Source organism: Lithobates pipiens, unplaced genomic scaffold, assembly GCF_037356315.1.
Source record: "Lithobates pipiens isolate NorthernLeopardFrog02 unplaced genomic scaffold, aLitPip1_a1.2 Scaffold_22, whole genome shotgun sequence".
In the NCBI taxonomy this organism is placed as follows: domain Eukaryota; kingdom Metazoa; phylum Chordata; class Amphibia; order Anura; family Ranidae; genus Lithobates; species Lithobates pipiens.
In genome coordinates this window covers 304,813,888-304,828,115 of record NW_027507784.1, presented here as the reverse complement: position 1 = coordinate 304,828,115, position 14,228 = coordinate 304,813,888, and positions in this window count along the sequence as shown.

The following is a 14,228-nucleotide window of genomic DNA, read 5'->3' as shown; positions in this document are numbered from 1 at the left end:
TAATTTCTAGGGTCCTACTACAATCCCAATTCCAAAAAAAAATGGGATGCTGTGTCAAATGTGTAGAAAAACAGAATGAAATGATTTGTCAGTCTCATAAACCCATATTTTGTTCACAATAAAAAACATAAAATGTTTAAACTGAGAAAATGTACCATTTTAAGAAAAAAATAAGGTAACTTTGAAATTAATGGCAGCAATCTGAGCACCACAAATGCTGTTTAATTTATTTTTTATATTAAAAGCAAATTCCCCCATGTCTGTATGCTTTATTTTTGCTGAGAAATCACATTGAATAACATCCCTAGCATTTCTGGCTGTGGGTGCAAAAGGGTAGATGATTCATGTAGCATATATCTCCGGGAATACATCTGTATAACACATATAGTGAGGAGTGTGCTTAGCTGAGAAATCTCCTCCTCCTTCCTGCAGACTCCTGGAATGTACTGTATGACATCATTTGCCTAGGCCTGTAAACCAGATAGTAACTGAAGAACCATACAAACAAGTACATATAATAAATGCTCCTATCTATTTAGTAGCAAAAGGATTAAAAATAACCAGCTTAAGAGAGTGAAGTTCCGCTTTTAAGTTTTTCTGTGGCTTCACCATGGGCAAAACATGTCCACTTACCTTCCTTTTCCCTCTCCTGTCATTTAATGCCGCGTACACACGAGCGGACTGTATGGCGTACTTAGTCCGTCGAAACACATTTCAGCGGACAGTCCGCTCGTGTGTGAGCTTCAGCTGACTTTTTCAGCGTGCAGTCCGGTGTACTAAGAATTTCGGATTTTTCAAAATTCTGTCCGTTGTACTTTGGTTTTAGCGGACAATCCGCTCATCAGTAGCTAGTTAGACGGACTAAGAATGGCGCATGCCCAGAAAGGATTTACACGGCGGAAGGGTGCTTTGCTGTGTCTTGGACTTCCTATTTCTAGTCCCGTCGTACGTGCTGTACACGTCATCGCGCAAGCTTTCGACGGACTGTTTGTGCATCCGTGTGTGGTCAAGTCCGTTCAGTCGAAAGTACGACGGACTGTCCGTCGGATTGTATGACGAACTAAGTACGCCATACAGTCCGCTCGTGTGTACGCGGCATAAGAGTTGCCAAAGTTGCACCTCCTTTGATCAATGTATTGCAAGCTACAAGACTGGATTCAAAACTGCTTGTTGCGGTGCATTATACTTAATTGAATGGGCTGCCAACACTCCAGAATAGACAAAAATTAAACGCACCATTTCTTCTGACTCAGCACAGTGCAATGGATGTGCAATGTGGTATGCCACAATGCATGTGTGGCAGAAGTGCATTGGGTTAATGTGTTGGGCTACCATTGACAATGGATGGCACTGCAACACGTTAACACATGTAACATCACAGTAAAGCACAAAAGTGTGATTGGGTGCTTAAAGTAAGGTAGGCATGGGAAGAGCAGTTCACAAGATAGTCCAATACATAAAATGCTCCAGCATACATACCTGCTAGCCTGCAAAATAAGAAAAAATTCTAAACTTTACACAATTTGTGTTAGGTTTAGGTTGTGAAAATGTGCAAATATATGTGAAGCTGCACTGCCACGTCAAGGCTCCTCTGCAAAGTGCAGTCCCTAACTCTACTCTATAGAGCTGCACGATCCTGGCTAAAATGAGAATCACGATTTTTTTGCTTAGAAGATAGATCACGATTCTCTCACGATACTCGCAGCGTAACATCATCTTTCACATTAAAACAAAAAAAAATTGTGCTAACTTTACCGTTTCGTTTTTTTTTATTTATTGAAGTGTATTTTTTCCCAAACAATTGCATTTGAAAGACTGCTGGGCAAACACAGTGTGACATAAAATATTGCAGCAATTGCCATTTTATTCCCTAGGGTCTCTGCTAAAATTATATATTTTATATATATATATATATATATATATATATATATATATATATATATATGTATAAACTTACTGCATTAAAGCTTGGCAGACTGCCCAGATTATTTGTTTACACAGATGTGCTATTGCTTTGATCTAAGAAGTAAGTTAGTTAGAATGTTTCAAGTTCTACACTTGACAGATTGCCCGGGATGCTTTCTTTTGACAGATGAGTGAGCAGATAATCTCTCCACTTGTTTATATGAAAGAATCGCCTACTTTTAGCGGGAGAGATCGTCAGAGGGGGTGAATCGAGATTGCGTTTTTTTAACGATAAATAGTGCAGCTCTACTACTCTAACATTGTTTCTAAATTGTGACATAGCAAGAAATAAACTGAGAGTCTAAACTATTTTTTTAAAATTTGTTAAAAAAACTGAGGTTTTGGTTGCATATATTTGCAATCACATGTAAAGCCACACAGAGCTTCCAACTTGGAACATTATTCCAGCCAGTATTTCTTTTTTTTTGCTGGTTCAACACACATCTAGTGACAGAAAGCAAAAATAAGAAAAAAACTGGCCTCCAACATCACCTTACAGCCAGTCCAACACACAACTAAAACAAAAAAAAAAAAAAAAAAAGTACCGGCCTCCAACCTCCCCTTATAGCCGGTCCAACACACACCTGCGGTAGAAAAAGGTCTTTCTCTTACAAGAGAGCTGGTGGCATTGCTCTCTTGGAGACAAGTGCTGATGAGAATCCTTTAGTAAAGTGAAGCTGTAGAAGATGGTCCAGTGATGACGATTTGACACTGAGATCCTCTGATGCAGATCTGTTGAAGAGAAGAGACAAAGGTAGAAATGTTTACAAAGCCCATTTAGAAATCTGTGTGCATTTTGAAGAACTTTAACATTAGATTACAGCAAGCAGGTACACTGTTCTCGAAATATGATTCTATTAAGAGATAAAAGTCGGCTCCTAGAGACATATTATCCTACTCAAATATGGGAACAGATGAAGGTGCAGATTCTTCTAGGAACATATGTATATGAATCAGGTTTACAAAATTCAGTCCTAAATCAGTAAGCTAAAAAAACTACCTCAAGTGTCTTCATTGTTGGCTTTTGAAGATTGGGGGTTCTTCTGCAGGGAGAGCTGTACTGTGTACTTCTCTCCACCTGCTGGTTGTGAAAGACACCCCACAATAAAGCTCCTGGTCTTCTTCTGTAAATTCAGTCTCCCTTTGTTCTTCGGGAGGAGGTATGATTTCCTCCAATTTGATCTCTGTTGTCAGGTCAATTGGTGGGCACTGTAAAGAGAAGAAACATTATTATTGAAATATGTACAATGATGGCCTTTCTATTTGAAATTGTTATGCACACTCAAGTGCTGGGAGAAAATAGAATGCAGAAAATTGGACAATGCACTGCCAAGGACCCATATGTGGTTCCTATACTTACCGTCTTCATGGTAAATGGCGGGCTTACTTCCCCAGCCTCCATTTTCTTCCAGTCTACGCTCATAAAGAATGGATGGCTTCGCAGATTTTCACAAAGCATCGCTCTCATATCTTGCCATTCGCATAGGAGCTGTAACAACAGACAAAAAATAGGTTATCAATGGTAAATAGGCAATAACTCTACTATTCTACTTTTATAATATTAATAGAATAGCCATTTTATACTGGCTACAGATGGTGTTTACTTACTATGTCGCCTATGAGGTTCTTGAGATCCATATTGAAATCCTCTGGGAAATGTGGACGTTCGTTGAGGATGGAGCATGCAAGCATGTTAGCCTCTAAGGCCGCGTACACACGCGGGGACTGTTCGCTCAACTTTGTCCGCTGAACAGTGTTTCGGCGGACAGTCCGCTCGTGTGTGGGCTTTCAGCGGACAGTTTCAGCGGACAGTCTGCTGAACAAAGTTTTTCGGAAATTCTGAAAAACTGTCCGCTGAAACTTTGTTTCAGCGAACAGTCCCCTCGTGTGTAGGCTTGTTCGTCAAACTAAGTTCCGCGCATGCTCAGAAAGGATTTACACGCCGAAGTTTGCATTGCAGTGTATAGGACGTCGTTTTCTAGTCCCGTCGTACGTGCCGTTCACGTCATCGCGCACGGTTTCAGCGGACTGTTCGTTCGTCGTGTGTGGGCAAGTCCGTCCATGCTAATTTTGGGCGGACTGTCCGCTGAAACTGTTTGACGGACAAAGTTGAGCGAACAGTCCCCGCGTTTGTACGCGGCCTTAGCCCATGAATGGGTAATATCCAGTTGCCATCATATAGACAATAACTCCCAGGGAGAAATAGTCAGCGGGATATCCATATGACAGCTCCAAATAGATCTGTTGAAATATAAAAAAAGAGTAGAATGGTCGGTAATGATTATTTGGGTTTATTAAGAAGACAGAAAAACCGAAACGAGCCAATACTTACCTCTGGTGCCCTGTACATTGGAGTCCCGACCGAGTCATCCAGTGCCTTGGAGGAGTCTACACCTATTGCTGATAAGCCAAAGTCACTGATTCGCACATGTCCAATGCTGTCCAGCATAATGTTGTCTGGTTTAAGATCCCGGTGTACAATCCCCCGGTTATGAAGGAACTGCAGTCCGCAAAGGATCTCTGCGGTGAGGAATCTGATGGAAACATAGAAAAGATTGATGGTAAGCATTATGTATGGTAATCTGAGCCACAAAATAACAAAAAATGCATCCTAATGCTACAATTATCAGGTATAGTCATGCATGCGTGCTATAACTAAATCCAAAAAAAATGTTAAAAGAAAATATTATCAGTAATGGCAAAATTTAGCATAATACATAGAAGTGTTTTACACTTTTCAAATTCTCACAAATAGTTTTTTGTGATAGTAAAAATGCCCAAATATGATTGAATGTGATTGTACAGCTTGGCATACATTAAGCAATTTTGCAGAAAAGAGAATTGCTCAATTCTCCCATCAACACAGTGTTAAAGAATCACTCCTATAGAGCTTTTGTATTTTGACAGTGGGAGGTTTCCTAGTAGTCAGAATACAATGATCACTGCTGGCGGCTATAGCATGAAAAAAACAGACAACCTGGTTGTTCAGAAGTCAGTGAACTTCAGTATAATCAGCATGCCCAAAGATGGATCACAATTCATCTGGTCCCTCCTGAACCTGCTGAATTTTGATCCATCTATGGCCAGCTTATGAAAGGCCAAAACAGGAATCAATAAATAAAAGCGTCCTTGCTACATGTAAAACTACAAAAAATGTTTTACATTTACAAACTAACTTTAACAAAAATTATGTTATACAAGAACCTGTTAGATAGAAATCAAATACATTTTTGGTAGGACCCCATACTATATCATTGCTTGTAAATATGAGAGGAGATAAGTTAGAGATTGCTGATTGCATGGAAGGTTGAAGGCTTCCATTGGATGAACTGCCAAATAACAGTTGGAGTGGAATGTAGCAGTATGTGTAAGGACACCCTGCGACATCTGTAGGCACACTGTGGCAGATCATTCTCAGGGTAAAATACTTCCAAAATCAGGCTATAGGGAGAGCTTTGGTAGGACAGATCTACCGAAAGTCCAATCTTCCTGCAGCAATCACATATCTAGGAGAATCCTACACTTTAATGCGATCTATGTACAGTAGAATGTTCTACCCCAACCCTATTATCATGGTACCCTGTTGACTTACTGATTTCATATAGTATATAGGACAAGACTATACTTGTGATCTTTCCAGAGTACTACAATATGTTCTACCTCTATCACTGTTATTATGGTACCCAATTGTCTTACCTTATTGTTGCGATATCTAGCGGTGCTCTTTCTTTTATGAAGTCCATCAGGTCTCCACCACTCAGGTATTCCATGGCGTAGACTACTTTGTCCTGTACAGAGGAAAATACAAATATAAATTGTGGCGCTAAATCAAAAATAAAAACAAAATAAAAAAATGGCAGCTCGCACTAAATTGCAGGGAACAATATACACAATATAAGCAGAAAAAATACGGCGCACAAAAAAAAATATAATAAACAAATTTATAAATACGTATTAATATATAAATAATGTATAAAAGTCCAGATAAGTAAAGAAAGTTCAATGAATCAGCAGCTGATCTCCCACCACCTCGTCCAGCAGATATAAGGATAGTAAGGGTCCCATCGCCATCACCCAACACGACAGATCCTTACCCTCAGTGGAACGATAATGCACATGTAAAGACACCACTCTGCTCTACAAATCCTCCCAAACAATGGACTGGAACCCGATCTTTCCAATCATGAACAGGCATTAGGATTCCCATGTAGTTCAGCAGTCATATGATTAAAAAGAAATAACATCGCTCATTGCGCAGATAACTTAAAAAAAACATTAACCAATTTATTGATGAAAAAAGTTCCACTCACATTTAGGTTGATTCAAACAAGCAAACAGCTGAGCACCCTGATGATGCACTTTGAGTGACGAAACGTTGGGCAGAACATGGCTTGACATGGGACTCGGATAGACTGCACTACATCGATTGTTACTGAAGCACTGGACGCTTTAGCTGTTTGCTTGTTTGAATCAACCTAAATGTGAGTGGAACTTTTTTCATCAATAAATTGGTTAATGTTTTTTAAGTCATCTGCGCAATGAGCAATGTTATTTCTTTTTACTCATATGACTGCTGAACTACATGGGAATCCTAATGCCTGTTCATGATTGGAAAGATCTGGTTCCAGTGCATTGTTTGGGAGGATTTGTAGAGCAGAGGGGTGTCTTTACATGTGCATTATGGTTGCACTGAGGGTAAGGGTCTGTCGTGTTGGGTGATGGTGATGGGACCCTTACTATCCTTATATCTGCTGGACGAGGTGGAGGGAGATCAGCTGCTGATTCATTGAACTTTCTTTACTTCTCTGGACTTTTATACATTATTTATATATTAATACGTATTTATAAATTTGTTTATTATATATGTTTTTGTGCTCTGCATTTTTCTGCTTATATTGTACAGAGGAAAGAAAGCTTATAGAAATGATGCGTTATGTGAATCCCTATGCAATCTTGGGTAGGTTGTGAGAAAGGTAGGTGTCCCTTATAGCTGTATTTTGAGAGGATAACCATTTAACACCAACCTCTCCCACAAAATAAGTAGAAGGTAGAGTCACTTACCTTTGTCTTGAAGGAACCATATACATGGGTGCAGAATGGGCTGCTACGAACTTCCTGAAGTATTCGGCTTTCGTTGAGGATCTCCTTGACGTAATACAGTGGTGTGAAAAAGTGTTTGCCCCCTTCCTCATTTCCTGTTCCTTTGCATGTTTGTCACACTTAAGTGTTTCGAAACATCAAACCAATTTAAACAATAGTCAAGGACAACACAAGTAAACACAAAATGCAATTTGTAAATGAAGGTGTTTATTATTAAAGGTGAAAAAAAATCCAAACCATCATGGCCCTGTGTGAAAAAGTGATTGCCCCCTAAACCTAATAACTGGTTGGGCCACCCTTAGCAGCAACAACTGCAACCAAGCGTTTGCGATAACGTGCAATGAGGCTTTTACAGCGTCCTGGAGGAATTTTGGCCCACTCATCTTTGCAGAATTGTCCTAATTCAGTTACATTAGAGGGTTTTCGAGCATGAACGGCCTTTTTAAGGTCATACCACAACATCTCAATAGGATTCAGGTCAGGACTTTGGCTAGGCCACTCCAAAGTCTTCATTTTGTTTTTCTTCAGCCATTCGGTGGTGGACTTGCTGGTGTGTTTAGGATCATTGTCCTGCTGCAGAACCCAGGTTCGTTTCAGCTTGAGTACACGAACAGATGGTCGGACATTCTCCTTCAGGATCTCTTGGTAGACAGCAGAATTCATAGTTCCTTTTATCACGGCAAGTCTTCCAGGTCCTGAAGCAGCAAAACAGCCCCAGACCATCACACTACCACCACCATATTTTACTGTTGGTATAATGTTCTTTTTATGAAATGCAGTGTTCCTTCTACGCCAGATATACTTGGACACACACCTTCCAAAGAGTTCCACTTTTGTCTCATCGGTCCACAGAATGTTGTCCCAAAAGTCTTGGGGATCATCAAGATGTGTTGTGGAGAAATTGAGACGAGCTTTGATGTTCTTTTTGCTCAGCAGTGGTTTTCTCCTTGGAACTCTGCCATGCAGGCCATTTTTGCCCAGTCTTTTCCTGATGGTGGAGGCATGAACGCTGACCTTAACTGAGGCAAGTGAGGCCTGCAGTTCCTTGGACGTTGTTGTGGGGTCTTTTGTGACCTCTTGGATGAGTCGTTGCTGCGCTCTTGGGGTAATTTTGGGCGGCCGGCCACTCCTGGGAAGGTTCACCACTGTTCCATGTCTTCGCCATTTGTGGATAATGGCTCTCACTGTGGTTCGCTGGATTCCCAAAGCTTTGGAAATGGCTTTATAACCCTTTCCAGACTGATAGATCTCAATTACTTTCTTTCTCAATTGTTCCTGAATTTCTTTGGATCTCGGCATGATGTGTAGCTTTTAAGGATCTTCTGGTGGACCTTACTGTGTCAAGCAGCTCCTATTTAAGTGATGCCTTGATTGTGAACAGGTGTGGCAATAATCAGGCCTGGGTGTGGCTAGAGAAATTGAACTCAGGTGTGGACAACCACAGTTATAGTATGTTTTAACAAGGGGGGCAATCACTTTTTCCCACAGCGCCATGATGGTTTGGATTTTTTTTCACCTTTAATAATAAACACCTTCATTTACAAATTGCATTTTGTGTTTACTTGTGTTGTCCTTGACTATTGTTTAAATTGGTTTGATGTTCCGAAACACTTAAGTGTGACAAACATGCAAAGGAACAGGAAATGAGGAAGGGGGCAAACACTTTTTCACACCACTGTAGTTGTCCTTGGTCACGATTTTGAGAGCCAGCAGTTCATCATTGAAAGTGTGTGATGCCAAAACCACCTGAAGGGGACAGGAGAGAGAATTATGGCTGACAATTACAGAAGTTCATTTAGAATTTTTTAATACTTCATTTATGGGCACAGAATAATGTTTGCAATCAACATAATAGCATTTTGTTCATCACAGGGTCTTCATTGGAGAAACTGTGGAAATTCCAGGACCTTTTCTCGCTCCTGGCTCTAGCTTTACTCATCCTGGTGCAGTGAGGTAAAAGTCAATAAAGAATCCCCCAAGAAAGGTGAGACCCCCACATTCCACTACAACTCATCCCTTCACGAAGAAGTTGCTATCCTAAATTTCACCTCCCTGATTCCTTCTCTGTTTAATATAGTTAGAAGCTCACTTGACCTTTCAGTTAATATCATGAATGCATTGCAGATGCATGAAAGCAAAATAAGTGCAATATAAGTTTAGCAATTTCTTATCATTAAAAAGCAGCCACAACCCAAATTAAAAAGCCAGCCCCCTGTCACCATGCTTCACAATGGAAATCTTTTCTCTTTAGGGATGCAGTGGGCTCTCTACAGAGGTTCTACACACCCCTTTATGGATCAGAGCCCAGAGCTCACCAGTAGTATGCAACTGAGCTTTGCCGATTGGAGAGCCCTAGCCCGGGCCCATCGGAAAAGGGGGGCTTGAACCTCTGTAGAGAGACCACTGCTTCTCAACAGACAGCAAATACCCCACTCTGCAGCATGTTAGCAGGGGACATGCTTCTCTACTTTGGCTTTAACTGCTTTAGAGAAAAGTAACTGAAAAGCCTTTTATTTTGATGCACTTGGGATGTATTTAGCTAAGGTAAATAAAGAGATGAATTGGGTTTTAAAGTGCATATCCCACTCTGCAGCAGTCACATACACAGAAATAAAAAAAGTCTTCTTTAGTAGAGTAAGGAGAGGAGATTTTTGTCTGTGCCGTTGTTGCAGATTTTCCATTACTTCCTATCTGGTGAAAACATCATCAGCAGGACAGGAAGTGAGGGGAAATCTCTCTAATGGAGCTCCAGACAGTGATAAACCCTAATGACACCCCCACAACACACACTCACTATCTGAACAATTGAAATAATCAATCTGACCACTTACCTTTCCGAAACTTCCAGCTCCGAGGAAGTGATGGAATCTGAAGCTATCCAATGTGATTGGAACAATCTCCTTAGTACTAGGGAATGTCTCAATGTCACTTTCTGGTGGACTCTCAATCTGAACATCACTTTCTGGTAGAGTATCAATCTGAACATCGCATTTTGGTGGAACGTCAATGCGGAGTTCAAATTCGGTCTCGCTCACAGAGGCAAGCCTGCCGTGTGAGCTGCATGTGCGGTAAATACCGTGCACATGTGCAATAAAAAAAAGAGGAATTGGATTTAGCACCTTCACCTTCATTTGAACAAATTTTCTTTTATACAACATCAAATTATAGAAAGAAAAGCAAAAAACGCAAGTGCCAGAGACAAGAAATAAACTTATAATATGTGCAGTGTTATAATATCAAAAACACACCTTATTACTAAGGCTGCTTTCACACTGGGGCGGTATTCAGGCGTTACAGCGCTAAAAATAGCGCCTGTGTAGCGCCTGAAAAAAACCGGCCCCTTTCACTCCAGTGTGAAAGCCGGAGGGCTTTCACACTGGAGCGGTGCGCTGGCAGGACAGTGAAAAAAGTCCTGCTAGCCGCATCTTTGGAGCGGTGAAGGAGCGGTGTATTCACCGCTCCTAAACCGCTCCTACCCATTGAAATCAATGGGACAGCGCGGCAATACTGCCGGCAAAGCGCCGCTGCAGCGGCGCTTTGCGGGCGGTTTTAACCCTTTTTCGGCCGCTAGCGGGGGTTAAAACCACCCCGCTAGCGCCCGCAGACCGCCGCTAAAATGACGGTAAAGCGCCGCTAAAAATAGCGGCGCTTTACCGCCGACGCCCGCACCACCCCAGTGTGAAAGGGGCCTAATATAATGTTCATAAATGTTGTGAAAATAAATAATCAAATAATACCATACACATCAATATTAAATATGTGTTACCATACACAGAGTGTATTCTTAGAATATAAGCGTGACAAAACAGTGTCCATGCAAAAAGTAAATCTCTTCACCACTCCTTGCTCCCAGGTGGCCCGTGGTATCCAATAGAATTAAACAGAAAAAACGAATAGCGCTTATATAGTTTAAAATTGTATTTATTACAAAAAGGAAAGTACAGGGTACTCACATTCTGCTGGGGCTTCCAGTGCACCAGTCTGCAAACAGCTTTAAAAATCCGTAATATGGAACATCTCTCCTGTCTCACATAGGCCTTGCAAACACTCCCAAAGGCATCCAGCTCTGCGCTAGTTTCTGGTGTCATAATCGCCCGTGCCATGCCCCTACTTGTGTCATCACAGGGTCACGTGTCTTCCTCAGGGGTATCTTAGTCATAAATCCCCCTGAGGAAGACACTGGACCCTGTGTCGAGATGCGGAAGGGACACCAGGAACTAGCGCGGAGCTGGTTGCCTTTGGGGGTGTTTGCAAAGCTTGTGTGAGACGGGAAAGGTGTTTCATATTACAGATTTATAAAGCTGTTTGTAGACTGTGAGTACCCTGTACTTTCCTTTTTTAATAAATACAATTTAAAAAAATGTAAGCACTTTTTTTTCTATTTGATTATTTTGGCTACCATGGCCACCTGGAAGCAAGGGGTGGAGAGGAGATCTGGAGTTGCCATGGTGTAGCCCTGGAGAGGCCAAAAAGCTGTAACTGAACCTACTTAGCTGTGGTGGTCGCGCTGTTTCAGGTGAGATTATTCCTGGAGGGGGGGAGCACCTATGGTGATATACATCTGCACTATTTTTGAGCATGAGAGGAGTGGATTGAATTTAAGCACCACTGTGGAATATACAAATGTGGGATATTCTATTTTAATGGATCAAGTTTTAATTTTATTTTAGCATAGACACTGATTTGTTACTCTTATATTCTGAGAACTTTATTTATATATATATATATATATATATATATATATATATATATATATATATATATATAGGTATATTGGTGTTTATATATATATATATAGGTATATTGGTGTTTGGTAACATTGATGTATATGGTTTTACCGGATTATTTCTTTTCACAACATTTATGCACATTATATTAATACATGTGTAATTGTGATTAGTGTCAGCAGCTTTTTTAGGCTCATAAATTTTATACATAGTAGTGGTGCGTAGGTATATTTGTTTTACTAAGAAATGAACTTGACATGACAGGGACACAGGGAAGACTATTGTTGGCCTTCAGATAAAAATGCTGGTTGCCTGGCACTTATTCTGGCCCACTGGCTGTGATACTTCCTTTAAAGTCAGTGAGTTAAGAACTTGGCAACAAGTATTTTCAGTGGTGTGATGACATTCATTTAAAATGGGAGTGGGTTTACAAGAGGCATATTGTTAACCTAGATGTACCTAGCATAACTGGCATCCGGGGTGGATTATTTTTTTTAACACATCCCCCCCAACGCTCCTCTGTATGTCACAGTGGTAATCACAAAATTAAAAGTGTTCTAGTAATGGGCATAACAAAACTAGAGGCAGAGAAGATCCCTTTAGCTGACTAGCAAAAGTGTGCCCATTGTGGACCCGGCGACATTGGGAATATTCACTATAATATTGAAGAACTGTTTTAGTGGGTAAGAAGTGTAAGTGGAGCGTGTGAGAGTGGGCTGTATGTACAGGTGAGGGGTATGACAGTGGGCAGTATGTACAGGTCAGGGGGATGGCAGTTGGCTGTATGTACAGGTGAGAGGTATGACAATGGGCAGTATGTACAGGTGAGGGGTTTGGCAGTTGGCTGTATGTACAGGTGAGGAGGGGTATAACAGTTGGCTGTGTGTACATTTGAGGAGGGGTATGACAGTGGAAATGATGTAAAAGTGAGGGGTATGACAGTGGGCAGTGTGTACAGGTGAGGGGTATGACAGTGGGTTGTGTGTACAGTTGAGGGGTATGACAGTTGGCTGTATGTACAGGTAAGGGTTCTGACAGTGAGCAATTTGTTCAGGTGAGGGGCATGACAGTGGGCTGTATGTACAGGTGAGCAGGGTGGAGGGTATGACAATGGACAGTGGGCGTAGAAAAGGAGTGCAGGGGGGTGGCAGTGGGCAGGGCTGGTGCAAGGATTTTTGACACCCTAGGCGAAACCTCATTTTGCCACCCCCCCCCACAGCCTCACCAGCGCCCATCAAATACAAATTCACCAGCACCCATCAAAAACAGCCTCGCCAGCGCCCATCAAATGCAGCCTCGCCAGCGCCCATCAAATGCAGCCTCGCCAGCACCCATCAAATGCAGCCTCGCCAGCGCCCATCAAATGCAGCTTCGCCAGTGCCCATTAAATGCAACCTCGCCAGCGACCATTAAATACATCCTCACCAGTGACCATCAAATACAGCCTCGCCAGCGCCCATTAAATACAGCCTCACCAGCGACCATCAAATACAGCCTCGCCAGCCCCAATCAAATGCAACTTCGCCGGCGCCCATTAACTACAGCCTCGCCAGCGACCATCAAATGCAGCCTCGCTAGCAACCATTAAATACAGCCTTGCCAGTGTCCATTAAATACAGCCTCACCAGCGCCCATCAAATACAGCCTCGCCAGCGCCCCATCAAATGCAACCTCGCCAGCGACCATTAAATACAGCCTTGCTAGTGACCATTAAATACAGACTCGCCAGCGCCCATCAAATACAGCCTCGCCAGCGGCAATCAAATAAAGCCTCGCCGGTGCCCATCAAATGCAACCTCGCCAGCGCCCATTAAATACAGCCTCACCAGCGACCATGAAATACAGCCTCGCCAGCGCCCATCAAATACAGACTCGCCAGCGCCCATCAAATGCAGCCTCGCCAGCGACCATCAAATGCAGCCTCGCTAGTGCCCATCAAATGCAGCCTCGCCAGTGCCCATTAAATGCAACCTCGCCAGCGACCATTAAATACATCCTCGCCAGTGACCATCAAATACAGCCTCGCCAGCGCCCATTAAATACAGCCTCACCAGCGACCATCAAATACAGCCTCGCCAGCGCCTCCTGAAATGGGTCCAAAACGACAAATTAGCACCCCGGCCCTTTTCCCTCCCAAAATGGGTCCAACATGACACAGAATCGCACCCCCTGTCCTTTTCTCCTGAAATGGGTCCAAAAAAACACAATCGCACCCCCGGCCCTTTTACCCCAAAATGGGCCCAAAATTACCAAAATTGCACCCCGTCCCTTTTATCCTGAAATGGGTCCAAAATGGCCAAAATCGCCCCCCCGCCCCTTTTATCCCAAAATGGGTGCATAATTACCAAAATTGCACCCCCGGCCCTTTTATCCTGAAATGGGTCCAAAATTACCAAAATTGCACCCCCGGCCCTTTTATCCTGAAATGGGTCCAAA